The following is a 15,345-nucleotide window of genomic DNA, read 5'->3' on the forward strand; positions in this document are numbered from 1 at the left end:
ATATATTTCAAGAAACGTACCATATTTACTTTTCTCTTTTTTCCGCTTGTGATTTTTCCTTGGCATGAGCCAAGGTCTCCTTGTAAGAGATTTCATTAAATCAGGCTACAGGCACCATATTTCTAATCATCAAGTCTGGCTGGTTGCCTAGATACTTCACTCCTCCTGCTACAGTGACATGGCTGCCAAGGCAGACTTAAAAACAAATCATGGCATATTGTTGCAGCTTTATCCTCCTCTATGCTGTATTTTGAGAGGAACGTGAATCAGCTTCTCACACACAGCAGGATATTTGCACAAAAAAACGTAGATGGATTATCAGAAGGAGTTCACATCTCTCTGGTATTTTATTTTAATCACTCTTTTAAAAGTTGTTATAGCACGTTCCTCTGCTTCTCTCTCATTCCCTCCCTCCCTCTTTGTGGAACAAGACTTAAATAGAACAGTTTTATGCCTCAGATAAAAGTGTTTGGAACTTTCCACTGATTTCTCTTGAAACTGATGGATGGTCCAACTCTCTCAAACAGAGGAGATCCGCAGTAGCTCCATCTGCAATAGAGATTACCTCCATGTGATCAGAGACTCACCCAGAACATTTTCCCTCTCTATAGAAGACATTTCCTCCAGCCCCCTCATAAAAGCCTGCTGGATCAGGCCCAAGGCCCATCGTTGCGTGCCCTCCAACATTTCTCTGATGAAAATAGGGGTGTCCTATTCCATAATAATAATAATAATAATTTTATTATTTATAACCTACCCATTTGACTGGGTTGTCCCCACCACTCTGGGTGTCTTTCAACAGATGTATAAACATAATTAAACATTAAACAAACAAAAAACCCTTTCCTATAGAGGGCTGCCTTCAGATGTCTTCTACAGGTTGTATAGTGTAATGGTTATAGGGGTTGCTCGTGCGTAAGTTGCCGCCACTCCTGGCTAGGTTACCTGGTTAAACCCTTTCTGTCTGGACAGCCCTTCACTTCGTGGCTGTTTCAGTCGCTGGCAGAATCCGTCAGTGGGCGTTTCTTGAACTTCTTCCAGCAAAGAAGTTCTTTGACGCCAAGTCTCCGCCTACTCTCCCTGCACGGAAGTCTTCTGCGCAGGGTGGGTGTGGGCAGCGGAGGACCCGTGCTCTCCCTGCTGGTCTCCGGCGAGGAGTCCTGGAGCCCCTTCGCCGATTCCCCCATCTGCCCCCCTTCACCCCTGGTGTTACGCTGATTTCCTTCCCCAGCAGATGGGCTGCCTCTCTCCCTGCTGGGTCCCTCTCCAGCATCGCTCTGGAGCCTTGCCTCCACCTCTGGCTCCGATGGCAGTTCCCTGACATCCACCTCCCCCCCAGGACCCCCTCCACCCCCGGCCCGACCTTCTGATCCAACTTCGTCCCTTTCCTCGGCCGACGATGCGGGGAATCCCCAGAAGGAGCTGTCGCCATCCTCTGAGGATTCAAAACCCGCTTCCCACCCGCTCCGATCTCTTCCCACGGGGTGGGCCTCCCAGTCTGATTCTTCTCCCTCTGACACCTCCCCTCCCTCCTCTTCAGAGGCAGGAAAACCCACAAAGTCCTCTTCGTCGTCTGTGGTTCCAAATTCTTCCTCCCAGAATCTCGCTAGTGGTTTTGGTTTATCTGGGAACAGGCTGTGGAACTCCTCCACAAGATACCCGTCATTGATTGCCTCCGTGGGAACCCACGTGTTTTCTGACCTGGGTTCTCCCTCCCAAGCTACCAAATACTCCACCTGGCGTCCTCGCCACCTTGAATCGAGTATTTCCATGGCTTGGTTGTGGTGTTCCCTCTCCTCTACCTGCGGGTGGGTGGTGACTCCTCCCTCCCGCCCCGGAAATTCCCGCCCCTCCCTGTACGGTGTGAGTAGGGACCTATGGAACACCGGATGTATCTTCATGCTGTCAGGCAACTTGAGCTTGAATGCCACGGGGTTCACCTGCTGTGTTACCTCAAAAGGTCCCAGCCGCCTCGGCTGCAACTTCTTGCACCCTCCCTTAAAGGGTAACCCTTGGGTGGACAACCACACTCGGTCTCCCACCCGTATGGCCTCCCCCTCCCGACGGTGCTTGTCTGCCTGCCTCTTGTAAACTTCCTTGGCCCGCTCCAAGTTCATCTTGAGTTGCTGGTGCAAGGCCTCCATTTCTTCCACAAACTGCTCTGCCGCAGGTACACTCCATCCTTCCTCCCCCCTCCCCGGGAAGGCCCTGGGGTGACACCCATAATTGGCCATGAACGGGCTCATTCCCGTGGACACATGTTCAGCGTTATTGTACGCAAATTCAGCCAGCGCTAGTTTCTCTACCCAATCGTTCTGTCTCTCGCTGACGTAGCAGCGTAGGTATTGCTGGAGTATACTGTTCGCTCTTTCTGCTTGCCCGTTGGTTTCCGGGTGTCTCGCCGTCGAGAAGCCCACCTCGACCTGTAGCAAGCTCATGAGCTTCCTCCAGAACCGGGAAGTAAATTGTTTCCTGCGATCTGAGATGACCCTCGAGGGAGCCCCATGCAGCCTGAAGATGTGCTCCACAAACAACCTGCTGTTTCCTCTGCCATCATGGCAGTTCCCTGACATATAGTTACTTATCTCCTTGGCTTGGGGGTCGCATAACTCCATACCTTCCAACATTTCTGCAATGAAAACAGGGACATCCTAAAGAAAAGAGGGACATTCCGGGATCGAATCAGAAACCAGGATGGCTTCTGTAAATCCAGGACTGTCCCTGGAAAATAGGGGCACTTGAAGGGCCTGTCATTGTCTCTTCACCCCCCTCACTTACACAAAGATGGGACTGCTTGAAGTGGTGTAAGAAGTATTTAAATGTAGTGCAGATGGAGCCCAAATCTGCTGCTCTCAGGTGAGCTGGAGATGAAGGACACTCCTTGTCAAACTGTGAACTGACAGCCTAGTTAACTTCTGTACATAGAATTGGCGGGGGCTGGGCCCCATCTTGTTCTTCACCTCAGGCAGGAAAGTCTTGGGCCGACCCTGATAATAATCCAGAGAACCTTTCTGATGAAACCCGGCCACATATTGAATTATAGCTGGTTCAGGAACAGGATTCAGGCTGTCACAGAAACGGGAGTGCATTTAATTAAAGCTGACAGCCATAATGACACTGCTTGTAATAGTGTCAGGGGATTGTCAGCTGCTGCATAGAACCAGAAGCTCTGCAAAATATGCACCGAGGATGCTGGCTTTGTTTAGGTCTGTGTGGATAAGGCACTTTTGCCTTTTGAAGTGAAAGGAAACCTACATCTATAGTGAACTGATACTAACAACCAGTTTCCAGTGGATAGAAGGTCTACAACTGCAGTCTGGCTGCAGAGTCATTTATTAAAGAAAACTGGAAGTGGTTTATATTGCTTCCTGTGTTGTATGCATCTGGTCAGTCAGGTTTTTGAAACAATGCAAAAACCTGTGCAACCTGTTTACCAGAATGAAATTGAAATGAGTGCAGACAACCTGGCCACCTTCCCCTCTTTTCACACTGCCCTTATGGGGGAGGGGGGGACCCACATATAAATAGCTCAGTTGGTGAGATTGTGGTGCAGATAATGCCAAGGTTGCAGGTTCGATCCCTGTAAGGGACAGCTGCATATTCCTGCATTGCAAGGGGTTGGACTAGATGATCCTCAGGGTTCCTTCTAACTCTATGATTCTATGAAATCTATGAAATCTAATCATCTCCTTCTAACCCAGCCTTTCTCAACCTGTGGGTCCCTAGATGTTGTTGAACCACAACTCCCATCACCCCTAGCTAGCAAGGCCAGAGCTCAGGGATAATGGGAGTTGTAGTTCAACAACATCTGGCGATCCACAGCTTGAGAACCGCTGTGACCTAACCCAATACACCTTTCTGCCTATGAAATAAGCATCATGTGGCAACTGTCCTTTCTTAGGCTCTGACTGCCACTGATCTGGAACATAACCTGCTTCTTGCCATTGTATTGCAAGGTGGGAGACTGTTGTTGCCCCTTCTGGTGTTGTTAAACTACAGATCCCATCAGCCTCAGCCAGCAGGGCTACTGGCCAAGAATGATGTTAGTTGCAGTCCAGCAACTCCTGGAGGCAGGGCCATCTTTACCCGGGGGTGCAAGGGGTGCGGGGCACCCAGGCGCCGAATTCTGGGGGCTCCAAATGTATACCTACTGTACAGTGGTGCCTTGCAAGATGAAAATAATTCGTTCCGCGAGTCTTTTCGTCTTGCGATGTTTTTCGTCTTGCGAAGCACGGTCCGTCGCAACTGCGCCTCTTCAAACGGCTTTAGGAAAAAAGTGAACAAACTCGCAAGACGTTTTTGTCTTGCGAAGCAAGCCCATAGGGAAATCCGTCTTGCGAAGCGACGCAAAAACCGAAAAACCCTTTCGTCTTGCGGGTTTTTCGTTTTGCGAGGCATTCGTCTTGCGGGGCACCACTGTATATCTGTCCCTCTCGATTGGTGGCAGTGAAAAGCAATGGAGCAAAAGTCCCTGCCCCCTCCTGTTGTTCTGTTACTCCACAGCTTCAAATATTCCCAATGAGTCAGGAAACAAAAGCAGTTTCTTCCACTGCATCATTGCTACAGGTGAGTGATTCCCCCCCCAAAAAAACTCAAAAACTTTGGCTTTCCCCCTCCCAAAAATAGCTCAATAAAATTAAATTTGGGGCGGCTAAACTAAATTTGGGGGTGCTGGGTGGATCTTTGCACCCCGGTGGCACATATGCTAAAGACGGCCCTGATTAGAGGTAACAGAAAAAAACTTGACTGGTTTTTGAACTGACCCCCTGCAGATCCCGCTCAAGCAGACTCGCCTTACGCTTAACAAAACCTCTGGCTGCTCCTCATTCTGTACAGATTCTCCTGCCGCTAATAATCTAAGATGATCCCTTTTGCTATAAACTCTGTCTCACTTGATCCACAGCCCATCTTTCATTGCCTAACAAATCCCATCGCAAAGTGTAGCATACTTAATTACAGCTGTGCTTTACAACGAAACGACAGAAGACTCCACTGACTTGCCTAATGAAGAGGATGTATTAGCAACAGCACCACTTCGCCTGCATCAGCGTATTGGCGGATGAAGTAACTCATTTGGATCTCTGACTGAAATGGCAGAAGAAAGTGTTGCGTTGCCTGTCTGGACAGCTGGAAAAGCCATGCAGGGCTGCATCGGAAATCATAAGCAGAGCATTGGAGGAGCCTGAGGAAAGAGGAAAGAAGGGTCTTAGGGTGAACTAAGCAAAAGATTAAGTAAGAAAACTATGCCCTGAAATATCCTGATCCCCAGGATTGGTGCCCGGGTTGTATGGTCCCAGAACTGCTGAGGCTGACACCTCTGCAGGAAGCCTGTCACCAGGAGCTCCTGGCCCCTGGTTGCTACTCAACCATGGTAATCTTCTCACTTGTGAGCAAGTACTGACACTGAAGAGGCCTGATTGAATCCAATGATAACAAACTTGCTTGGAGAAGGGGATGGAACTCCTGATTGGATTGTGCACTTCTCTAGTTTTGCATCATAGCTAACATCAGTGGTTTTCAACCAGTGTGCCGTGGCACCCTGGGGTGCTTTGAATGATGGTCAGGGGTGCCACGGGGAACACTGGCCTCTGTTCTTCTTTCCTTTCCTTCCTCCTCTGATGCCCTCTTGTGTCTCTGCATCCCAAAGCTTTGTACAACTGTTTGTTGCAGCAACCCTGGCTACAAGCTCTGCAGGCAAGTGGTGCCTCTGGGTGTGCTGGTTGCCAGGAGCTGAGGCGGACTGAGAGTATGCAAGTAAGCAGGCGAGGGAACCCAGCCAGCCAGCCCTTGCTGTTGGGAATGGGCAGACAAGTCCCAGGCCCGTGGGGCAGTGTGAGGAGGCCCCTCTCTGTGGCGCTGGAGGGGGCAGCTCAGAGATTGGGGTTGCAGCAGCGGCTGCCTGGAGGACTCCCAAGGAGAGGGGAGATGAGGCTGATGGAACACTCCACAAGGGAAGGTGTTTGAAAAAGGATGAGAGGCTGCCATAAGAAGGCTCCTGAGCATAGCTGTCAACGTTTCCCTTTTTTAAAGGGAAATTCCTATTCGGAATAAGGGATTTCCCCTTAGAAAAAGGGAAACATTCATTTTTGGAGGGGAAAAAGTGCGTCCTATGGGGCGAAAAATACGGTATTTTATGGGAAAGCACATGAGAAAATAGCTATTTTGGCAACATGCATTCAAAAACACATATAATAATGCATACAATTTAAATGCAAAATTCTCACACATTCTTAAAACAAAAATCCACACGAAGTGGGGCAGACTGGGACTTATGACTGAGCACCAGCATAAATTAAACAGATCAGATTCTGTCCATCTTTACTGAGCAGCCCCTCCAACCATCTCATTCACCTGCTGATCAGCCCTTCCTGGGCAAAGAACAGCAACAACTGTTCCTGGCCACAAATGCCACCTGCACCTAAAAATGCAGAAATGTCGCCCTAGCCGTGAGCCTTTTTTTGTGTATGTGGAGGTAATTCCCTCCAAAACGGGCAACCCAGCAACTCTAAAGCCAATTGGGACATCTCCCATCAATAATTGACTTAAGCTTGTTCATCCTTATTCAGCCCATTGCTAACCCCAGTTCATGGACTCCAGCCTCATACTTGGCTCTAAAGAGAAGGAGAAATAAAAGTTGGGTGCTATTCTACTCATACCTTACCCCTAAATCCTCAGACAATCTCACACAGTGCCTTCTTATATATGTTGAAAAACATGGGGGTGGGAGAGATCACTGTGGCATCTTGCAGAGTATTTCCCATGGGGAAAGAATCTGTCATTTTTTCTATCTTCAAAGCCACTGTTGAAACACAGTTTTTAAGTTTCTTTGGGGGCAGCACAGGACATAATAGTAACAGCAGTAAAATATTCTAAGAGGTTAGCGAGACAGGACTAATCCTTGCAGAAGCCATGCTGATTCTGCTTCAACAAGACTTATTCTTCTATAGGCTTGGTGATTTTATCTTTAACAATGCTTTCAACCAGTTTTCCTGGGAGAGACGTTAAGCTAACTGACTGGAATTTGCTGTAAAGGTAAAGGTAAAGGGACCCTTGACAATTAGGTCCAGTCGTGGCAAACTCTGGGGTTGTGGCGCTCATCTCGCTTTATTGGCCGAGGGAGCCGGCGTACAGCTTCCGGGTCACGTGGCCAGCATGACTAAGCCGCTTCTGGCAAACCAGAGCAGCGCACAGAAACGCCGTTTACCTTCCTGCCGGAGCGGTACCTATTTATCTACTTGCGCTTTTGACATGCTTTCAAACTGCTAGGTTGGCAGGAGCAGGGACTGAGCAACGGGAGCTCACCCCGTCACGGGGATTCAAACTGCCGACCTTCTGAGTCCTAGTCCTAGGCAAGTCCTAGGCTCTGTGGTTTAACCCACTCGCGTCCCTCCACCATCTGCGTCCCTTGTTAAAAATGGTGTCACCTTGGGCACTTTCTAGTCTTCAGGTATGAAGGATGACCTTGGGGAGGAACTACATATTTCTGTTAGAAGAGCAGCAGTTTCACATTTGAGCTATTTGAGCGGATGCCTGGTGATTAATTTTTTTTGGGGGGGGGTCTACTACTCCTAGAACTTTGTTTCTCATCACCACTATGTGCCTCAGTTCCTCAGACTTATTCCTCAGACTTATTGCCTTATTCCAGAGTGAGTGTGTGGGTATATTAAAGTGAAAACGAGCTGTGACATAGAATGCACCTAGAAATGAGAGCTCATTGTAATTTAGACTGCACTGTGGATGTCAAGTCTTCAGAGCTGTATCAGGGTCACTAGCATCTACTCTCTCTAGCTATCTGAACAAATTAGCAGTAAGCTGCTAACGAGCTCAGGCTTATGTTAATGAGCTGCCCTCTCTACCTTCATGCTGTGCTCCCAAGGTTCAAAACCCTGCTTGGGGGAAAAGAAGAAGATACTTTCCTAAAGAAACCACCTTTCATTACAAAACTTTGCCCCTGTCCTGTCATGTATCTTGGTCATTTAATATTCTCCCATGATCCTCTGCTTCTTGGAAAACTAGCAGACCAGGGAGCTCTGTCAAAAAATAAATAAAAATGTTTTGCATCCCTGCTTAGGTTTCAGCTTGCAAGAGGTCACGTCTCATTTGCACACTGCTAGAGGGGATGCATGTTACTGTCACTGAACAGGCTACAAACCCAGCAAGGTTCAATCAAGGATCCAAAAGACTTAAAAGCCTGCAGCAAGCAGCTTGCAAAGGCTGAATGGTAAATGAAACACACAACACGATGGCAATCTGCCAAACGAGTGTGCTGATGAATTTCTTCTGAAGCAGAAGCAAAGCCAAGAATTGGACATGCGGGAAATGCAGCTGGTTTCATGGTACTCAGATGGATGACGTTATCAGGAGAGGGCTTTCAATACTATTGGCCATGGCATCACTGACTTAGTGGCCTGGGAGGGGAGGCACTGCAGATCTCTTTTAGCTATGGGGCCAGTTTTAGGGAAGGACATTCAGTGATGATGGTGATGATGATTTATTAAATTTGTACACCATCCTATACAAGCAGGTCTCAGGGCGGTTACAACATAAAATCACAATATCACACACACATTATTTATTACGGTCCAATTGTCTCAATATGAAAACACAAAATACATAATAAAAACAAAAACAACCCAATTACCCCACCTCCCCAACACATTTTAAAAGGGCATTGGATTTCACCTTGGACCCCTGGCAGTTGCGCTATAGGGTGCTGCTGTGAACCATATCCGCTCAAAGAGAGTGCTAGGATAGCTCAGTTGGTAGAGCAGGAGACTCTTCATTGCAGGGTAATAGGTTCGAGCAAAAAGATTCCTGCATTGCAGGGGGTTGAACTAGATGACCCTCTTGGTCCCTTCCAACTTTATGATTTTATGAACATCTAAATCAGAGGTGGAGAGCCTCATTCAGCTTAAGGGCTGAAAAAGGTAAATGACCCCTGGACGGTTAAGTCCAGTCAAAGGCAACTATGGGGTTGCGGCGCTCATCTCGCTTCAGGCTGAAGGAGCCGGCATTTATCCACGGACAGCTTTCCGGGTCATGTGGCCAGCATGACGAAGAAGAAGAAGAAGAAGAAGAAGAAGAAGAAGAAGAAGAAGAAGAAGAAGTGGTGGTGGAGGAGGAGGAAGAGTTTGGAATTGATATCCCGCCTTTCACTCCCCTTAAGGAGTCTCAAAGCAGCTAACAATCTCCTTTCCCTTCCTCCCCCACAACAAACACTCTGTGAGGTGAGTGGGGCTGAGAGACTTCAGAGAAGTGTGACTAGCCCAAGGTCGCCCAGCAGCTGCATGTGGAGGAACGGGGAAGTGAACCCGGTTCCCCAGATTACGAGTCCACTGCTCTTAACCACTACACCACGCTGGCTGGCTCTCTAAACCACTTCTGGCGCAATGGGACACCGTGATGACTGCCAGAGCGCATGGAAATACTGTTTACTTTCCCACCACAGCAATACCTATTTATCTGCTTGCACTAGTGTGCTTTCGAACTGCTAGGTTGGCAAAAGCTGAGACAGAGCAACGGGAGCTCACCACTGTCTAGTGGATTTGAACTGCCAATCTTCCAGTCAGCAAGTCCAAGAGGCTCCATGGTTTAGACCACCCGCTCTACACAGGCTGCATTCCCCTTTTCTTTGAGGGGGCTGCATCCCAGCGGTAAGTGGGGCAAAAGTGAGACAACCAATGGATGCAACTCTTAAGGTTACATTTCAGCCATGCAAAACTCAAGCGTTTCTATACATACATCTAGACAATTTTAGCCATCTCACCCCTTGCTTTTTCCTGTAAGACCAATTGCAGTCATTAACAGTCGTCAACAGGTTTATCACACCTATCAGCCAATCACCCATTCCCACCACCCTTCTGAGTAATACCCCTCCTCACCCTCTCACTATATATAAGGGTCTGGTGACTTCTGTTTCAGTGTATCTGAAGAAGTGTGCATGCACATGAAAACTCATACCAATAACAAACTTAGTTGGTCTCTAAGGTGCTGCTGGAAGGAATTTTTTTATTCTATACATAGACATAGGTTTCTCCAGCCTCCTCCCCAAACTGGACTAATCCATTCTGTATGGGGCTGATTTTAAGGTTGGTCAAGTAGGGGCACCTAGAGCAGAACAATAGTGGTGAGTTTGCTGAGTTGGGGGCTTCCTACTACAAGCATGCAAGACAAAAACCGGCTACATCTCAGGATCTCACTGATCCAGTCTAGCAAAATGTGACAGTGTGGTGCTGTTTGTATTTAGACCAGCTAACATTTCAACTGACATGCAGTAGTTTCTTGGCTGGAACCCAAAGGCTGACAGCTAAATATTGGAAAGATCTAAAGATGGCTGCTGCTTGATTAATGGGGTAGGAAAATCTGATACGTTATAATCACGCTAAGCTGCTGGCAATTTTGAAAGAACTGACTGGCTGTGACCACGTTTTGCTATTGTACAAAAAGGCACTGGGAGCAATTCATTTTTTGATATTTTGGAACAATAGATTGCCTAAGGAAATCTTGTCTATTCTAAAATAATAAGAGGGGGATGAGCAAATTCAGTCAATTTCAGTTTCTCTCAATTCCTCTTTCTTCCCCCTTGTCTTCAGTTCTCCAAATTTTCACATCAGCTTTCGAATGAAAATTAATCAGCACCTTAGTGCAAATTTGTCCTAATGTACACATTTCTCCTAATGTACTTTCCTTCATAATTCTGTGTTCCCTAATATAATGTATTTCTGTATGTTTTCACCCATATACACATTTTTATTTTCACTTAATACTTTTGCATGACATTACTGGGTCAGAGAACCGCATGTGTTGGCAGGCTGGCTGCTAGTTTATGTGCCTAGTTTATTCTACTGTTGCACCTTTCACAGACTACAGCCCCAAGGATTCTTTGGTACTTCTGGTACGATACCGCTTTAAATGCAGATGGGGCCTGAATACTTAATACAAGCAAAGGGCAATCTTTTTCAGCCTGAAGGCTGCTTTCCTTTGAAGGAAGATTTTAAAAGATTTTCGTGCCCCCATATATATCTAATTCAAAACCTAAACACTTAATAAACCACAAATTATTATTTTTTGAAACAAAGCAAAGCCGACAGCAAATGGAAAAATAATGCTCTTTTTTAAATACTTCCACTTTGTTTATATTTCTCCAGCTTTTTCTAACTGCGAAGTCTTTGATCAGATCCTCAAAACTAATCTTGTGCAACACATCTGCTTCTATACTTAATAGAGATAAGGCATCCAGCCTGCCTTCTTGCATAGTTGTTCTCTTGGGGGTTTTTTCCAACTGAGAAAATGAGTGCTCAGCTGAGCAATTGGTGACCATTAAGCACCTGCTTAATTTTGCTTCATGGTTTTTGTTTTATACATTTTTACTGGTTTTTTTTAACATATAATTTCCAACAATCATTTAACATAACTTCTTATCTTATACAATATTTTAGACTTCCATCAACAACCTTCTTAATTTCTCTATTACTCTTAATTATCATTAACTAATAATTCTCTTCATAATCTTTCTTGTAATATTTCAAATAGTCCTCCTTACAGAACTTCTTGCAGTCCTACAAGCATAATCTGTTCATTACAATTGCTTTTCAAATAATTCATATATTTACTCCTGTCTTCTAAGAATCTCTGATCCCGCAGGTTTCGAATCCTTCCTGTTAATTTATCTAATTCTGCATAGTCCATTAATTTCATCCTCCATTCTTCTTTCATCGGTAATTCTTCTTGCTTCCATTTTTGTGCCAATAATATTCTTGCTGCAGTCACTGCATATAAAAACAGCTTACAATCCTGTCTATTAATTATCCTCTCCTACAATGCCAAGCAAAAATGCTTCTGGTTTCTTAATAAATGTATATTTCAGCATCTTTTTCATCTCATTATATATCATTTCCCAGAAGTTTTTCACTTTTTTACATTCCCACCACATGATAAAAAGTTCCTTCCTTTTCTTTACATTCCCAACATTTATTACTTACTTTATACATTTTAGCTAATTTCACAGGGCTGATATACTCTTCATGGTTAATCCAGTCCTGTTTGCAGGCAACCTTCCTGCTATCACATGGCGGTGTGGGCTTGAGCAAAAAGTGGATGTATGGCAATACATGAGACTCTTACCTCTGTATAGGGTTGCCATACATCCGGATTTTCACATTTTGCAAAATGTCCAGCTTTTAATTTTTTTGTACCATTATTACCAGGGCCATGCTAGGACTTGTGCTGCTTCTGTCTGGAGACGCAGCGTTCCGTGAGCAGGAGGTTGAAGCAGCGGCGTAGCTAGCTGGTTGGGTGCCTGGTGTGGGGGCGTGTCCTGCAGCCAGGGGCGGGGTGATCTGTCCATGGGGGCTTGGCAAGCCTCTCCAGTGCTTGGAGCCTCTCTGTGGTGTAGTGTAGAGAGCCAGTGTGGTGTAGTGGTTAAGAGCGGTAGACTCATAATCTGGTGAACCGGGTTCAATTCCCCGCTCCTCCACATGCAGCTGCTGGGTGACCTTGGGCTAGTCACACTTCTCTGAAGTCTCTCAGCCCCACTCACCTCACAGAGTGTTTGTTGTGGGGGAGGAAGGGAAAGGAGAATGTTAGCCGCTTTGAGACTCCTTCGGGTGGTGATAAAGCAGGATATCAAATCCAAACTCTTCTTCTACTTCTTCTTCTTCGCTGCCTCCCCCCAGCTGTAGGGCAGCTGAGGGAGAGCCAGTAGGCAGACACAAGTCCCACACTGCCATTTCAGGCAGCGCGGAACCTACAGGGGCCTAAACCACCACATCACTCCTTAAAAGTTTCGTGAGCGCTTTTAAAAAAACTCATTTTGTCTGCCTGCCCCCCCCAGTCATGACACCCGGGCCGCAACTTCCCCTTCCTCCGCCACTGGGTTGAAGCCAGCAAAGGGAAGAGGGGGGAGGGAAGGAGGGGGTGAGCAGGCAGGCAAGCAGGGGCAGGGAGGGAGCAAGCAACAGAGATTGGGGGTGGGGGCGGGTTGCCTGAATTTTTCTCACAAAATGTTAGAGGGCATGTCATGTCCATTTTTAATACCATTATTAAATATTTCAATCCACCTGCACACATATTATTATTACTACTATTTTTCTTCCTCTCCCCTCCCCATCCCACCTACAAATGTGTCCTCTTTTTTGCTCTTTGGAATATGGCAACCCTACCTCTGTACAACCTGTCCTTTCCCAGCACACAAAGGCAAGAGGTTTCTATGCGCACATGTGTACCCTCCATTCAGGCCTCACATGAACAAACCTGGGTAAAAGGCCATGTTTAAATGTCGTATGGGATGAAGTTTTTGGAAAATCTGGTTTCTAAAGCTCCCTGATAATCAAAGTCCTTCAAGACCTCAACAGGATAATGCTAAAATAGAACTGGACTGGATTCTTAACCCTGAAACGTACCTCTAAAGTAATCTCTCCTTTTAATCTCTTAGTTAGCTTTCTAATGGGAGACGGTAAATAGGATTGGAGGCCAAGAGCAAAGAGACCACTTCTGCAAGAGAGAACAAAGCAGAAAAGATTTCTGACTACTCATTATTGCTTGTCACTAAAGTGTCCTAGACAATTGAACTGTGCTCGTTTACCTGAAATGTCAACTGCATAGAGGTACCGACATACCCTCCAACATTTCTCGGATGAAAATAGGGACATCCCATTCCATAGTGAGAATTTTACTATTTATACCCCGAACATCTTACTGGGTTGCCCCAGCCACTCTGGGCAGCTTTCAACATTTATATAAACATAATAAAACATTAAACATTAAAAAAAACCCCTTCTCTATACAGGATTGCCTTCCGAAGGCTCAGGAGTTGGGTAACTCTATACCGTCCAACATTTCTCCAGTGAAAATAGGGACATCCTAAGGAAAAGCGGGACATTCTGGGATGAAACCAAGACGGCTTCTCTAAATCAAGGACACCTGGAAAATAGGGACACTTGGAGGGTTTGTGAACAACATAAGCAACTTCTGCTTGACAGGACCAAGCCAAAGGTCCATTTAGTCCAGGGGTCGGCAACCTAAGGCCCATGGGTCACAAGCGGCCCACGGGGGTTGTTTTACTGGCCCCTGAGCCACCCCCGAACTGAGCCGTCTGCTCAGCAAGTCCCTGAGCGCTGCACTAAACTGGCGCAACAGGGCGGGGGGGACTCACTTTCGTGGTGCTGGAAATCACATCTTTGCATGTGCAGACACTGAAAATTGCCTCTGCGCAGATGCCAGAAATAGCGAGTGCACACACTCATGCGCACCCACAATCCAGCCCACGGAGGGGGCTTCGCGGCAGTGAACCAGCCCAGTCAAGGTAAGCCTTGCCTACCCCTGATTTAGCCCAACCTTCTGTTTCCCACAGTGGCCAGCCAGATACCTGGAAGCAGCAGCAGTTGTGCAAACTCTGTTGTGCTAAGTTTGTTATATAATAATAATAATAATTTATTATTTATACCCCGCCCATCTGGCTGAGTTTCCCCAGCCACTCTGGGCGGCTCCCAATCAGTGTTAAAAACAGTACAGCGTTACATATTAAAAACTTCCCTGAACAGGGCTGCCTTAAGATGTCTTCTGAATGTCAGGTAATTATTTATCTCTTTGACATCTGATGGGAGGGCGTTCCACAGGGCGGGCGCCACTACCGAGAAGGCCCTCTGTCTGGTTCCCTGTAGCCTCACTTCTCGCAATGAGGGAACCGCCAGAAGGCCCTCGGTGCTGGATCTCAGTGTCCGGGCTGAACGATGGGGGTGGAGACGCTCCTTCAGGTATACAGGACCGAGGCCGTTTAGGGCTTTAAAGGTCAGCACCAACACTTTGAATTGTGCTCAGAAACGTACTGGGAAACGCTCTGCTTACCTGTGAAATGTGAAAGCCTGCGCGTGCGCATGAGCACGCACACAAAATATTTGTCACGCAGGATCTTCATGCACTTTCAAACTGACATAAAATTATCCCTGCTGTAACATGTTCCTTTATAAAACAATACACTTCCAGCACAGAGATAAAATTAAAAGATTAGATTGTTTTCTTATTTAAAAATCACCCTGGGAATTATTCAGTATTTTCCCAAAGCAATTGAGCCCCAAATGTAAACTGATGAACCAACAGTGGAAGTAAGCAAATCAAATGTGTTGCCTTTGCCTTCACAGGGATGTGGTCTGAGTCATCTTTTCTGACTAGTAAAAGAAGTGGAGGGAACAAAGCTTTGGTGTGAAAGGGCCGGGCTGTGTTTGCCCACGAGATGAATGAAAAACACAAACGTTGCCTGAGTCTATAGAATTTTCCAACCACCTTTCCTCTGTGATTATGTTGCAGTTTCCCGAATGAAAGTTTACACAGAAAGCCAGTCAATAACAG

General features: G+C 46.5%; 1 long non-coding RNA gene across 1 annotated transcript; it reads left to right on the top strand.

Moving 5' to 3' along the window:
* The first annotated feature begins 4,368 nt into the window (after positions 1-4,368).
* Positions 4,369-14,743, top strand: LOC128402422 (uncharacterized). Its single transcript, XR_008327684.1, has 2 exons — positions 4,369-4,418; positions 14,571-14,743. It is a non-coding gene; the product is annotated as an uncharacterized LOC128402422 (long non-coding RNA).
* Positions 14,744-15,345: the final 602 nt, after the last annotated feature.

Source organism: Podarcis raffonei, chromosome 1 (genome assembly GCF_027172205.1).
Source record: "Podarcis raffonei isolate rPodRaf1 chromosome 1, rPodRaf1.pri, whole genome shotgun sequence".
In the NCBI taxonomy this organism is placed as follows: domain Eukaryota; kingdom Metazoa; phylum Chordata; class Lepidosauria; order Squamata; family Lacertidae; genus Podarcis; species Podarcis raffonei.